Raw genomic sequence first — 9,262 nt, 5'->3', positions numbered from 1 at the left:
GCTTCCATGGTTCCATTCACTGCCACGTCCACCCTCAGGTATCTAAAACACTTCACTTCGCCTAGGATTTCTGTATTCAAACTCATCCCAAGGAACATGTCCCTAGTGCTAAGCCTAATAACCTTGCTTTTACTCACGTTTACTTTCAACTCTCTCCTTTCACACACACTTCCAAAGCCAGAAAACTCAATTTTGCAGTCTATCATTCGAATCTGCCACCAGAGCTGAGTCACCAGCAAACACCAAGTGACTCACCTTTCAAGCACCCCTAACCCTGCCAGACCGCAAACCCATCTATAAACAAGCTGAACCGCCGTAGTGACATCACGCATTCCTGCCGCAGACCCACATTCACCTGGAACCACTCACATTCCTCCCTACCTACTCACACACACACACACACACACACACCGTACTCTCTTGATGAAAACTCCTCACAGTCATTCAATTCATATTAGAGAGAGAGAGAGAGAGAGAGAGAGAGAGAGAGAGAGAGAGAGAGAGAGAGAGAGAGAGAGAGAGAGAGAGAGAGAAATGACCATCCATATATCAGTTTTTACATATTTCCATGGTTGTTCGACGCATGATTTTTCTCCTGCATGAACAATGATCAGTCTTTCCATTTTTTCTTTACATCGTTTTCGTATACTTTCTTTCGAAATCATTTTAGTTCATATATTCATGGACTTTCTACACACTTAACAACTCTGTTGCTTCCTTACTAAGAGTCATTTAGACCCATGATATGGTGATCTAACCCATCAATTCGTTGACAGGTATATATTATCCTGTAATTCTTTCTTCATTTTGGGCTGTAAGGTTCTGTTTGTTCTGCCTCTTGTGATAATTCATATTTCCCATCCTCTCGCTTTTGTCTGTAAGGTGTTGATCCTAACTTAAGTTTCTCTACCTGTCTGATTTTGGCCAGGAAACATATCAGTATTCAGTTTTGCTTTTTAAGTATACAGTGGATACTGCCATTGATAATTTCTAGCCTCACGTACTCCTCCGTCTCCAGGATTATCCAGGACTTCCACTCACCCTTGTCCTTCAGTCTTGCCTGTACTAGCCTTCCTTTACATCGCTATGTGGCCGTTGACAGATCAAGGGAAAACCGTTGTGGCTTCTGTTTTGTTTCCTGACACAGCTTAGCTGTAAAATTCCTTACCTTCCCATGTCTTTCCTTAAAGCTTCAACCTGCTTCATTTAATGGATATGTTTTCCACAATTCAAACCTTCTAAACTATTTTTTTCCCTTTTGTGTCCTTTCTTCGCTATTTCTCAACCATTTTCGTACTTCATTTCGATTAGGATTTTTTTATTGACCGAAAGCCTCGGCATGAAGGAAAAAGACACACTCCAGGAATTTCCATGAGCATTGCTTTCCCCCTTCTCTTGCTTGAGTTTCCTTTAGAATCTTTCAGGCAGCCTTGGCATACAACAGCATATTCTGTCCTACACTTGCCTGTCTTACCCAGCCTCCACACTGTGTCCATGTATTATAACCTTTACTCATTCTGTTCGTCTGTCTTAGTCTTGTCGTGATCAGTTCTGATCCATTGCAGCCAGCTTACAGCCTGTCTGCCCGCTTGCACTATCTTCCCTTCAGTTTATCCTAGTACTCCCAGCTCACATATCCCTGCTCATCGTAGCAGTGTACGTACCCTGTCAAGGCCATCGTCTAGCATTTCGTCCTGCTGCTGAACTCCCTGGACTGAGTTCGATTGTCCTGTTTACTCCAATTTCCTCTAGCATTTCTCCTAGTCCAGCGTATATCGGATCGCTTCAGTTTATCCTTAGCTGACCAACTCGTCTTCAGCAAAGCATCTTCAGCCGTCTTGATCACTGATGGCCCTGTCCTGGCCTCCCTTGTCCTGCTGCGGCTCTTTCTTGCTTAGTCCATTGCCTCCTGGCCAAGACACTCGCCCTATCGACAATGTACCATACCGTGCATATTTCCCGGAGTTCCAGCCAGACCTCTTGCTGGGACGTATCGCACTCGCTCCTCTCATTAGCTCAACCACTCGCCTGAGTTTATCACTGTGGAACTACGCTCCTTCATCTGAACACCAATAACTTAAAACTTAATCCAAAACCATCCAATAGTTCTCGTAAGAAAATAGGTGTGACATCGATCAGAAATTATCATTAAGAAGTGAGTGAGTTATCCATAAGAATCTAAAAATCAAGATTCAGAAGAAGAACTTCTGTGATACATTTTGCTATCTTACGAAAGACAGTGAAAAATGAAGTTTGGGTCGCTTCCAGTGAGGCAGCGGCGGCGGGCGGCCAGCGATCCTCTGTCAGCGCTCGACGAAGACGGATTGGTGACGTCCTCAGAGATGAAGACTCGCGCTCTCCTTAACTATTTCCGATTCTGCTGTGATTGTCCTTTAAAGGGTCCGGGATATCTGAGGTCTGGGCCACGGGTGAGGCTGACGGGCCAATAGACTTGAAGGAGAAAGGAAATTAACACAAAGGGAGAGGCAGAGGCAAGTATGGAACCACATATCGAACGAACCATTAACCTCATCTTCGGTTCCTGTCAGATGATGGTTGGTGATGACACTTCAAGCTTGAGTGAACTCCTGGAACATGATCACCAGTTGGTCTGAGGATCTTAATGAATTAATAGTGTGTCACTGTCAAGAGATCTCTTCAACAGCAGAGTGAGAGCACATGAACTTAACGGATATAACCAGAAATAACATGGATGACCAAATAATGGAATATATTGACCGTATGATGATAGAGTGAGTGCCTGAGGACTCATGTGAAAGTCTGTAATAAACATAAGAGTTACAGTCTTAAGTAATCTTTTTAAATACAAATATCTTCCTCATATAAGAAACAGACTGTTGCTACGCAAACATTTTCTTCATGTTTCGTGTTGTGTGTTCACTGGCAGCGTCCTTCCGCCACAAGCACCACACACCTCACTGCCACACACCCTCCTTCGGTCACTCCTGACATCGTCTCACCATAACCCATGCGCAGTAGCAGCCACACTTCAGTCACTCTCAATTGACCTCAAAACCTAATTCATAACCTTATAATCCCATAAAAATCCCAGGGAGGATAGAAAAACAACGTGAGCATTGGTTCCATGTGATAAAAGAAGCAGCAGCAGTAGCAATAGCAGTAGGGAAAGAAGTATATGAAGAGAGAAGGGAGAAAATTCAACGTATGAGAGAAGAAAATGCTGGGAAAGAAGCAGGAACGAAAGAGGAAAAAGAAAAAACAAGAATACAAGATAATTTGATGATGATGATGATGATGATGATGATAATGATGATGACGATGATGATGATGGATGATGATCGTGATGATGACATAAATAATACGAGTGACCATCAATGCTACATCAGTTCCAGGTTGAATCTGGACATTTGGAGGCAGAACGCGAGAGCCACACATCCAAGTCCTGGCTGTCAACACTCCCTCCCTACACCTCCAACCGTATCACCTCCATACAACAACAACAGATCTCCCCATTCCCATTTTCTGTAGCTCAACAGCAAATACAATATCGAGAAGTCTTGCGAGTTCCATAGAAATGCAGAGAAAACGTTAAAGAAAGCAGCATTTATCAATATTTAGTGTCGTATGACTACATAATGTGGATAGTTTTTGAAATCATCTCAGAAAACATAAGAATTCGGGTGTCGTGAAAGTCAGCCACTTACACGTTCCATAAGCATATGGACCTCCGTGGTGTAGTGATCAGCGTTCCTGATCGTGACACATTCACGAACCGCCTGGGGTTAAGCGCATAGGTCCACAGTCAACCCAACTGTTCATCCTCCTCTAATCTCTCTCTCTCTCTCTCTCTCTCTCTCTCTCTCTCTATATATATATATATATATATATATATATATATATATATATATATATATATATATATATACACGAACTAAGTGCATATAAACGCGCATTTTCATAGAATATACAAACCTCCAACAGCCAGGATCGAACCCGGGCCCCTGTGCAACAGGCTGGAGCGCTACCGCTAGGCTATGATCGCCCCCAATATTATCTGCTGGCTGTGTGAGCCTGACGGGAAATGACCGGTGTAGACCCCCGTTGCTCACCAAAGTGAGACGAAAGGTATTCGAGTACATAGTATTCGAATAGTCATTTCCCTAATGGGGGCGATCATAGCCTAGCGGTAAAGCTCCCGCCTGTTGCACAGGGGTCCCGGGTTCGATCCTGGCTGTCGGAGGTTTGTATGATATATATATATATATATATATATATATATATAACGTTAATGAAATGGCCTTGATTAGGGCATTCTGTTGCCCGTGCCGTCTCAGTTGACATAATAAATTCCATACGCATAGAAAATGAACTTATTAAGTCAACAGAATTCATAACCAAGTCCAGGTCACACCACACTGAACCTCATATTTCATACAATTGTTTCACAGGAACTACAGAGCAAATGTTGAAGGTCACGCAAACATACGTGTACAAAACCAACTGAAAATGCCATAGCGCTGAGTTAAGTGTCACGACGCACAGAAATAACGACCACAGTAGCATGGATGGGAATAATCAGATACGATAATATCTTAGAAAAGTCTCACTACTCAATGTGTGCCCGACACCCACGACTGAACCTGACCCTCGGAATTTCAAACCCGGTTAATTCTGAACCATAAATTTCTAGATTTTGACCCAAACTTATTTCTTTGATTCTTTCTTAAAGTTCGCGGTAACATACTAGTTAAAATGATGGGGAAAAAAGAAGGGATAGTATATGTAATGGTGCTGTAGTTTAGTTATAGCTAAGACGATAGACTAATTTACATTCTTTTTTTTTACAGTGTGTGGCCTGTACATCTGAAGGAGATCTGTGTATGAGGCAGTGTATGTGTCAGGGAACCTAAGTAAGCCCAGCGTGTTCTGGAGGTGTGTGACGCTCGCAATGAGACCTACTCAAAATGAGGCCGAACTCCGGCACGCTGGAGAAATCTATCACTCAAGTTATAACCCCTGAATTATGGTCATTCTTGACGAACGTATGACGTACAGAGAACACATACTAAGTCAATTTACGATATGTACTTCCATGATGATCGAAACTGTCTGGCAAATTTCTAGGGTCGGTCCGTCCTCTAAGGGGACACAGCAAGACGGAGCAAGATTGGAACTACACGTGCTAATGAGCAGCCAACACCTCACCTGATGGTCAGTACTCTCGCCTCACATCACTCAGTTTCCTCAATTTGATCAACATATGTCCGGCGTGTTCGCTCGCCGAAGGAGATAAAATTCTCGTATATTCTTCCAGGCCATTTAGTAACTTGGGCTGATTATTATTCAGGTGATCTTCGGACTCCATACACGCAGCCTTCTGGGACTGATCACACATTTTCTAACCATTATCGGAGTGACTTAAAGAAAATGGTACTTAATTATCTGGTGATTAATGGCGTCGGTTTAGTCTGGAGAAAAGAAGATTGTAGTGTTCGCATTACAACGCCTTAGTATTTATCTTATTTACATATAATTACCTCAGGAATAATTCCTATGAAAGAACTCTGGGGTTACCCAGGACCTTTCTAAAGGCTTTTGTAACACAAGGCTGCGCTACTCCCTGTAGCAGGGAAAGGTAGACTCCTTTGTTGCGAGAAGTTCTTCGACGAGACTATACCTCCCAGCGATGCAGCAAAGGTGACTTTTTCACCCGCGGTGTAACCTTGAGCAGGCGGAGTCCGGTAACACCTCAACCCCCTGGCTGTCAACGCTAATGGCCTTGTTATCGTCCGCGTCACCTGCTCGTTACCTACGACCAGAGACACACCGTGGGAAACTGATCAACCAGGACGTCAGCAACTGGTCGATTGCGACGTCACCTTCTCCCAGCGTGTGTTGACCATGTCCTTCTCGTAGTTGCTAACACCTGGTCGAATGCTGTGTATGTAGCCAGTTGACTTATGACAAATAATCAGTCATCTTTGCATCAATAGCCAGTCGACTGTGGCACAGTTCCTCGATGCCTTGTTGATTGTGAGACTGCATTACGAGAGTAGGTCAACTGTTGCATCCCATATCGCTGGTCGACCGTAACATTATCGTTTAACCGATCGACAGCAACTTTATCTGGCAGCAGGTCGACTGTAGACTGTAGCATCCTCTTGTGGCTGATCGAGTGTTTCATTCTTCTGTGCCTGGTCAACTGTAGCATCTTAGAGCTGGTCGACTGTAAGACGGTCTTGCAGCCAGTTTTCTTGTAGCTGGTTTAATACATCATCCTCTTGTACATGGACGGCAACACTGCCTCTTGTAGCTAGACCACAACAATCCCCTTTTGTAGCTGGACGACAACACTCACCTCTTGTAGCTAGACCACAACACTCCCCTCTTGTAGCTGGACGACAACACTCTCCTCTTATAGCTGGACGACAACACTCCCCTCCTGTAGCTGGACGACAACACTCCCCTCTTGTAGCTAGACCACAACAATCCCCTCTTGTAGCTGGACGACAACACTCACCTCTTGTAGCTACACCACAACACTCCCCTCTTGTAGCTAGACAACACTCTCCTCTTATAGCTGGACGACAACACTCCCCTCTTGTAGCTAGACCACAACATTCCCCTCTTGTAGCTAGACAACACTCCAATCTTGTAGCTGGACGACAATACTCCCCTCTTGTAGCTAGACCACAACACTCCCCTCTTATAGCTAGACCACAACACTCCAATCTTGTAGCTGGACGACAATACTCCCCTCTTGTAGCTAGACCACAACACTCTCCTCTTGTAGCTGGACGACAACACTCCCCTCTTGTAGCTAGACCACAACATTCCCCTCTTGTAGCTAGACAACACTCCAACTTGTAGCTGGACGACAATACTCCCCTCTTGTAGCTAGACCACAACACTCCCCTCTTATAGCTAGACCACAACACTCCAATCTTGTAGCTGGACGACAATACTCCCCTCTTGTAGCTAGACCACAACACCCCACTCTTGCAGTTGGACGACAACACTCCCCTCTCATAGCTAGACCACAACATTCCCCTCTTGTAGCTAGACAACACTCTCCTCTTATAGCTGGACGACAACACTCCCCTCTTGTAGCTAGACCACAACACTCCACTCTTGTAGCTGGACGACAACACTCTCCTCTTGTAGCATCACTTCGTACCTACAGTCTGTTTGCCTTCACTGTTGAATGAGCGGGGTATGGTACCTCCTGGTAGAAGGTCCAGTCTCGTTTGCAGAATGATATACTCTGTGTATTACACCGATGTGTTCATACATTGCATCTTGCAGCGCGAACACATGTTTCTTGCGTGTCTAAAGACAGTATATGCATGTTTTGTCGCAGATGTTAAGCGTGAGAACGTCTTTGACAGCTTTGCTAGACTACCGAACATAGTCTTATTATATCGTTCAGTTTATCCATGAAAATACGTTGTACTGTTTACAATTTATATTTTCTATTTAGAGAAAATTCTGGGACTTCCCTCGGGGGTCGATAGTGTTTGCGTGTTTTCCCACACATGTGCTTGACGCAGACCCGGGAGTAAAGATTAAGAGCCACACGAACAAAAACGCTCACACAGGGGATAGAACATACATGGCCAGCACACACACACACACACACACAAAGATCCCCAGGCAGGGTTAGAGGTCTCTCTCTCTCTCTCTCTCTCTCTCTCTCTCTCTCTCTCTCTCTCTCTCTCTCTCTCTCTCTCTCGCTTACGATGCGAGGCGATAAGTTCCCAGCAAGGGTTCCGGCCGATAACAGGGACCACCTCGTTAACGTGAGCAGCACCTCACCGCCGCAAACTACCTAGCCCTCCTCTCGTCTCCTCGCTGTAGGAAACACTTAGCCACCGTTTACCACCACTTCGTCGCTCTCAAACACTACCTCGTCTTCTGAGAGCCACTTCATCATCGCCAGCCACCTCGACATCCCCAGGGACGCCTCCGCATGTCTCCCGTCACGGCGTCAGTCGGGGGAGCAGCGTCCGGTCCCGAGTCCTTTAAATCTCCCGTGTTAACTTCGTCTACGTCATGAATACCCATTGCTCACACTCTGCAACACCCAATTACCAATGATACAATTGATGAAGATTGCGGCAAATTAATATCTAACAAGGCTAACTACACGGGTAATTATCCCAGCGGTAGACAAATTGTTAAGTATCAGGCAATTACAGTGCTGTTATCCCCCTCCCTCTGGGCGAGCGGCGGCTGACGATCTGGGCTGTCTGACTTCCGGCAACGATGACGATCAGGGCAGGTAACATGGCCGTGTGGCCTGGGGTCCCGCCCGCCCGCACCCTGACGCCCAGACCCCGCGGGCGGGCGGGCGAGTGGGTGGGCGGGAGGTAAATAACGGGCTACATAACCCTCCACTCGTATATGCTTATGATTAACCAATGATGTAACTGTCTGTCTGTAATACTCGAGTGGGTTTGCTGATGGTAATTACAGTGATCATACATGCATAGATTAGGCTCGCAATTTGGTTCATAGCTGGGCGCAGGTTTACTGAAGAACTGGTGTTGGAGAGATGAACTGTCATTACAGTTCAATTTTACGATCCACCTCTCCGTATTTCTAAGTCCTTCATATACTAAATCTCACACTCACACAAGGTTGACAAACGTAAATCCTCAACGCATCTTCTTAACATGCGAGACATTACCTGTCTGAGTGGAGGAGTGTATCATCCTACAGCAAAAGTGGGCGAGTCAAACGTTTGCCTGATCATAGCATGACATTTTGTGATTAGTTTCCCGTGTTGCTGTTCTAATGCAGCTGGAGGATAAGACGTACCATCACCTCAAGTAGGCGCTACTCCAACGCCCTCTAGTGGGACTTTTTATGAAACTGAAGGGGGGTGGTAAACACTATGGGGGAACTCGGAAGATTTCAGCGAGTCTGACAGAAAACAAAGAAGAAACATTACTTGTCTCCTGAACACATACGTATCAGCTTTCCAAAATCTAGTGTCCCCAGTGTAACACTGGCAGCTCGCTGGCCTCTATCACCCTTATACCCGAAATTTGTTTCAAAATAAACAATATGATGAATTCCGATGCTTGAAAACTATTGAAATTTCACAGTTTGCTTTCGATGGGATCCCTTTAATTGATGATATGATGCCACTGGGTTGGGTTCAGAAAGGTTGGGAACCAGTGACACACACAGTAGCGTATAAATGTAAACGATCTTAAATATTTGGATACGATTTCAGTTTGAAGACTCAAGACTTCATTTTCATGAACAAGCCATT

This window comes from Panulirus ornatus, chromosome 37 (assembly GCF_036320965.1).
Source record: "Panulirus ornatus isolate Po-2019 chromosome 37, ASM3632096v1, whole genome shotgun sequence".
Taxonomy (NCBI): Eukaryota; Metazoa; Arthropoda; class Malacostraca; order Decapoda; family Palinuridae; genus Panulirus; species Panulirus ornatus.
This window is presented reverse-complemented; position numbering follows the sequence as displayed.